We start from the raw sequence: 6,834 nt of genomic DNA, 5'->3' as shown, positions 1-6,834 counted from the left end.
GTTAAACTGAAAGGAAGAACACTAATTTCTATGTTTTCTGTAATTATAACTCCAAGGTATTGCATCTTATGTTGTTATGAGTGAATAAATGTGGATTCATCTTGATCATGCTAGAATCCCTCAGTAGTCTAAGTAGTACTGCAGTAGTGGCTTTCTGTCAGTTATTTAGATGACTTAATTGAAGTTATTAAACTCAAACTACTTTCTTATTAGTAAATAAATTGTGCTCCATTTTTTTAGTACCTTGATGATAGGACAATGCTAATAGAAAAATCCTTAGCACTTACTCCAGATTAGATAATTAGAAATATTTATTTAGTTGTTTGATGTGTTCTGGGAAAATTGCCTGGCCAACTTTAGAATGCAAAATGTATGGATTTTAGAAGGAGCTAGAAGCAGCCGTTCAGACACTTTTATTTTAAGGTCCCATAAGTGTTCTATAGGCACACTTATAGGTCTGGAAAACAAGATGGGTACAGGATTTTTTTGTTTGTTTGGATGGTTTGGTTTCCTGTTGGATCACACTGTTTAGATCCATAAGAGGTTCTGAAACTCAAGTCATACAAACATACACATATGCATATACATGTACAAATAATTTAAAAAGGCAGAAAACTGCCACAAAGCACCCTACATGAATAAGAAGCATTTTATATTTAGGGAATATGAGAAGCCAACACTACTACTTAAACATGATCAGTAACAAAGAACAATGATCACAGTCTTATGAATGATATATTATACACATTTCTTCCTAAATCTTGAGTTCTTCTGATTACTTTTAATGAAAAAAAAAGTTTCAATTTCCATCAAAACTTTGAAAGGGCTATAAATGCAATAAAAAGGTTCCTTTTAGATATTTTGCTTTCTTTTTGGATAAAAGGAGATCTGGATCTTGTATGTTATAGAGGAATCCAGACAGTTTATTGAAATAAGGTCTGATTTTTGAAAAACATACTTTCAGAATGATAGTCCTATAAGATATTCTTGGGAAAGCATTCCTTACACAAACAATCTTCAGAATATTGCATCTTGTCTCCTTATCTTGGAGGTTCAGGGTAAACTTAGGTATATTGGAGTATCTGACAGGATTTTTTAATAACAAGGCATATATAAGATTAATTAGCTAAATGATTCTCAGACACATAGTATCTAAGAACCCCCTTATTTCTTTCCTTCTACTTGTAGTTTATGTAAGACTGATGTTTATAGACTGTCTTGCATTAAATTGCATATATTGTCTTTTCAAGAGTTTATTCTATAAAGCTCTTGTGAACTGGGGGCTTTGCTTTTTTCCTGATACAAGATTTCCTATATAATCTTTTAGTTTGACATACATTCTCCTAAGCATTAAGTGCCATTAGAAAATAAACTCAACTTCTTTACTTCCAGTTTTTTATATTTCATAAATGTGAAATTGTAATAGTTTGTTATTGTGGATGCTTAACCTCTGTGCTTTATTTTAATTTTGCCAATGTTGAGAATTTACTTTTTCAAATTACTCTATTCCAGAATTTTAGAGGAGACATTTAGATTCTTGAATGCTCTTCTCTTGCATTCATCATAGCCCACCCTACATAGAACATGAAGTCATTTTTGTATTATTATTGTTATTGTGACTGTTCTTCATCTTCTTCTTCTTCTTATCAGTATTATTATTATTATTACTATTTCATCAGGTCCCACAGTGTAAAGAGTAATGTCACTAAAATAGTCCTCCTGTGTAATCTCAATGTGAAACACTGCCTTAGGTAATACTAGCCATGGGTAGATAAATGAAAACCAGGGAGCACATACAAAGAGATGATTCTCCTCCTTCAGTTTGTCTATTTCCTAGATTTGTGGTGGGAAAGTGGTACTGGGTATTGAACACAGGGCATTTGAACACTGAGCCACATCCCCAGCCCTATTTTGTATTTTATTTAGAGACAGGGTCTCACTGAGTTTCTTATAGCACATTGCTTTTGCTGAGACTAGCTTTGAACTTGCTATCCTCCTGCCTCAGCCTCCCACGCTGCTGGAATTACAGACATGCGCAGTGCCTAGCCATTCCCAGATTTTCATATCTTAAACACTGTAGGAGAGCTGAAGTGAATGCTGCTTAAAAAAAATTGTGTGTATATCCAGTGAAGCTCTTTTTCCCATTGCATGTCCAAATACCTGTAGATAGAATTTAAAAGGAACTTTATTTGTGAATCAATAGATATTTTCTAATCAAAACTAAGCATTATTGTCACATCTTGAGTCATCATGTGAAGACACTGCATCTCTTAAATCAACAGACTTTTAAAAAATCTTATTTCTGCACTTTATAACATTGTATTGTATTTCAATAGTATATGCCTTGCTTTTTTAAATTGAGAAATAACAAGCAAATATCTGGCCTCTTACGTTATTCAGCCTCTGATAAAAAAGTCTTTGTAAAGGACTGGTGAACAAATCTTTTTGATAACATACCAAATGGCCAAATAAAAATGGAGAGAAAAAAATTACTAAGGAGAATCATGATCTTTAATCATCATATAGACCTATACTGTTCTCTTCTCTTCTTTCTTTTTCGGTTCACAAAAAGAAGGAAAAACTTTGATGTTTCCTTCTAGAATAATGTTGCTAAAGTCAAAGATCAGATGGATCTAAATGTTTAAGAGGAAATCCTAATGGCTGCAAAAACTAGGCAATTAGTGATGGCCCTGAGATGGAGAGGAAGAATTTGACAGCATAAAGATCAAAATGTAACTTATTTTTCTGTGAACAATAGTAAGCTTCCCCTTCTTTTTTTCTATACCAGGAATTATTTAGCTAGCAGATAGCATGTAAAAAAGAGAAAAGACCTTTGTTCCAGTAGTAATAATAAGAAAAGACGAAATAAAATAACATCATACCCTTCTATGACAAGAGAGGAACACTGGACTCAAAGAAGTGAAATGCACTGAATTCCAGCAAGAAACAAGCCCCGCAGAGAGAAGGGTACAGCAGGAGCCACCTCCATCTGTAACCATGGTCAGGTTTACATCAAGCCTCTCTTGCCAGCAATGAGGAGAAGAACCCTGGTGGGATGGAGTGAAAAACCCCAGCTTTGCTAAGGAATTACACCCCTCTCTTTATTCTCTCTTCATTTATATCTAAGAAAGAAACAATGGTCAAAGTCCTGGTAAGTAAAGAGATATTACTTGCTCTTAGTCTTCAAATGATTGAATTTTGGGACTTTGTGCAGTAATGAAGTCACATGTATTTGAAACTACAGCCAATATTTCCAACTAAAAAACAGATATCAAAAGCTAACAGAATTGAGATCAGAATGCAGTCAGGATATAGGCCCACACTTACATAAACCATCAATTTTAACAAAAAGTTCCAGGTCAATTCAAAGGAGAAAAAAGTCTCTAACAAGTATTATTGGAAAAATTTATAATATCCCTGTACAAAATTATGACTCATTTCTATCCTACACCATATACAAGGGATGAATTTGAGATGGATCACAGCTTTAAGGTAAAAGAAAGGTAGCTGACATGATAGCATGCCTGTGGTCAATAGGTTTTTAGTCTTCTCATATTAGTTGCATAGCAGACATCCCAAACATGTCCCTACCAGCTATAACCATTCAGACAGTGACAAAACTGGGAACTTTATAAATATGGACTCAACCTCAGGAGTTATTCCAATGCTATTGAGCACGAGCTAAGATTGAATGAGGATAAGTCCTCACTAACTCTGGGAACACCATTCAGGAGACCAGAAAAAGAAAAAAAAAATGTCTTTAAGGCTGCTAAGATATAGGAGAAGTAAACCATTCTTGCTATTTCATGATGTGGCTGTGGAATTCACCCAGGAAGAGTGGAGACTATTGAGCTCTTTATAGGGATGTGATGCTAGAAAATTATAGTAATCTTGGTCTCTTTGGGAATTCCATTTTCCAAACCAACACTTGTCATTTTACTTGAGGGTAAAGGTTCCTAGAGAGTGGAAATACAGTATCTTCCTAGCTCTTGTTCAATAGAACCAGTGCAAAAAATCCAACACTGTTCCCCAACCCCTCTTTTGCAGTCAGCAATTATAAGGTCATGTGCCATAAGATCTTCAAGTCTGCCCAACCTTCTCTGTAGGATCTCTCCAAATAGTCGGTCACTGCCCAGAAGAAAGAGCATCAGCTTCCACTTTCTTTTCAAAGCTTCTGGAGTGAGAGAGTTTAAGTTCCAGACAAAGAAGAGAGCTCCAAATTCTTTCTTGGGAGAACAAAGAAAAGTGTTGCTTCAATAACTTGTTCAGCCTACCTGTAGGACAGCATGTAAACTGTGAGACAGGCAACTCAGGGGAGGAAGGACAGGCTAGCTCAGCTGAGAAGGCAAACCCTGTGGAAAAAATGGATAGACACGCCAGTTCTGAAGTAGTCAATTGTGGAAATGTTAGGCCAGGTTTCAGCCGGAAATTACTCCTAATTACTCATCAGAGGACACATCTGCAGTGAGTGTGACAGGAGCTTTAACTACAAATCAGCTGTCATCATGCACAGGAGACTATATACAGGGTCTTATCTTTGCACAGAGTGTGGGCAAATTTTAGCCAGAAGTCATACCCACAGGTTGGCACACTCTGGGAAGAAGCCCTTTGCATTTAAGTTGTATGGGTAAAGTTTTAGCCAAAAGTCGACCTTCATCAGACACCTCTGCACACACTCAGTGGCAGGGGAGAAGCCCTTTGGGTATAGGGAGTGTGGGGGAGCCTTTAAGAATAAGTCAAGCCTTCCCACACACCAGAGAACCCACTCACGGGAGAAACCTTAGATATGCAGGAACTGCGGTAGGCTTTTCAAAGATAAATCAACTCTCAGCAAACATCAGAGAATTCACTCAGGAGAATTCTCATTTATGCAGTGAATGTGGCCAGAGCTTTAGTTAGAAATCATATCTCATAAACCACAAGAGAACACACTCAGGAATATGGACAAGGTTTTAGTTATAAGTCAAACCTGGTCACACATCTGAGGACACACTTGGGGGAGAATCAATATGTGTGTGGAGTGTGGGCTGGGGGCTAACGTTAAGGCAGCTCTCACTACACACCAGAGAACACAGTCACGAGAGAAGCCTTGTGTGTGCAGAGAATATGGACGAGGCTTGAAACATAATTCAACTCTCAGTGCACATCAGAGAACATACTCATGTGAGAAGCCTTTTGTGTGCTGGGAATGCAGGCAAGGCTTTCAACAGAAGTCACCTCATCAGTCATCAGACAACTCACTCTGTAGAGAAGGCTTATGTTTGCAGAGAATATGGGCAAGGCTTTAGCCAAAAAGTAAACCTAGTCAGGTGCAGCAAGGTGGCCCACTCCAAAGATCAGCTCTTTGTGTACAGAGAATGTGGACGAGGCTTCACACACAGTTCAACTCTCACTGCACAGAGGACACATTTCAGGGTAGAAGTCTTGTATGTAGTGGGTATGAGCAAAGGCTTCAGTGACAAGACAACCTAATCACACATCAGACATAGTCAGGGGAAAAACCTTATGTCTGTGGCAGGTGGGGGGAAGATTTTAGGCTGAAGTCCCTGCTTAGTAGGCATCAGAAGCATACATTGCAGAGAAGCTTTATGAACAAGGAATGTAGACAAGGCTTAAGCAATGTCACACTTCTACATAAATGAAAGAGCAGTTGGGAGAACCTCTTGTGAAAAGGGGTAGACGTAGGATGTATGTTAACACTCGAAAGAGAGAAGAAGAAGACCTGCCTGTATAGGGTTATGTTTCACATCTGCAAGAAACTGCACTTGCACAAGGGCACATTTGGTGATATCTAGGGACATTTTTTGTTTTCACTGTGGTGGGCGATTTCTGGAATATAGTGGATAGAGCCCAAGGATGATGGTACACATCCTGTAACACACAGAGCAGTGTGTTACAAAGTAATTATCAGATTCTACAAAACCTGTATCACTCCTCAGGTTTTGGCTCCATGACCATTCCACTGCCTTGGTCAAACATATCTGCAACTGTGCTAGACCAGAGAGTCTACCTGCACAGCTGCCCTTCCCTCCTCCTCTCCTTTATTTAAGTCAGATGAACTTTTCTACTTTCTCTAACACCCTTCTCTACTTTTTCATCAAATATGTTTTTCCCAACCATCCCCTTCACATCTGTCTTATTTCTCAGAAGGCCAATACACACATTTACACAAGGAAAAGACCAACTATAGTAACACAATTTGGTGTATATCACCTTCACAAATTTAAATTTAGTCATTTATGTTGGAACAGACCAAGGCCTCCTGATAGGATCCCTCCAAAATGACACTATCTATATCTATATAAATATATATAGATACACACACACAAACACACACACAAACACACACACACACTGGTGTATATATATATGTGTGTATGTGTGTGCATGTACATATAAGGATGTGTATAAGGAGGTGTAGGGAGAGAAGGAAGGGATGGAAGGTAAACAGAAAGGAAGCATGTTTCTGGGATGTCAGGTTGCTGGTTGGAATGATCACAGGTGAGATTTAGTTGGAGCTGCAGGGTCCTGTTGTACTGGAACAAATCAACTTCTGAAGAAATCAGAAAGAATAGCCCATGCCCTGATTTCCAGTTACGGAAAAGGGCTTCTGAAAAAAAATTCTGATATTTGTCTCCAACAGTTCTTTTATACTCAGTCTTCTTAATACAATTAAAAATTATGAGATTTAAAAAAAACAGGAAAATGTAACCTACAGTAAATGCAGTAAATGTAACTTACAGCACACACACACACACACACACACACGAGAGAAACAAGTCATCTAGCTGATGTATATGGCAGCATCAGCTCTAAATCAATTACTGTAACATT

This window comes from Urocitellus parryii, chromosome 4, assembly GCF_045843805.1.
Source record: "Urocitellus parryii isolate mUroPar1 chromosome 4, mUroPar1.hap1, whole genome shotgun sequence".
NCBI classification, from domain to species: Eukaryota; Metazoa; Chordata; class Mammalia; order Rodentia; family Sciuridae; genus Urocitellus; species Urocitellus parryii.
The sequence above is the reverse complement of the archived record's forward strand: the minus strand, read 5'-3'. Positions refer to the sequence as shown.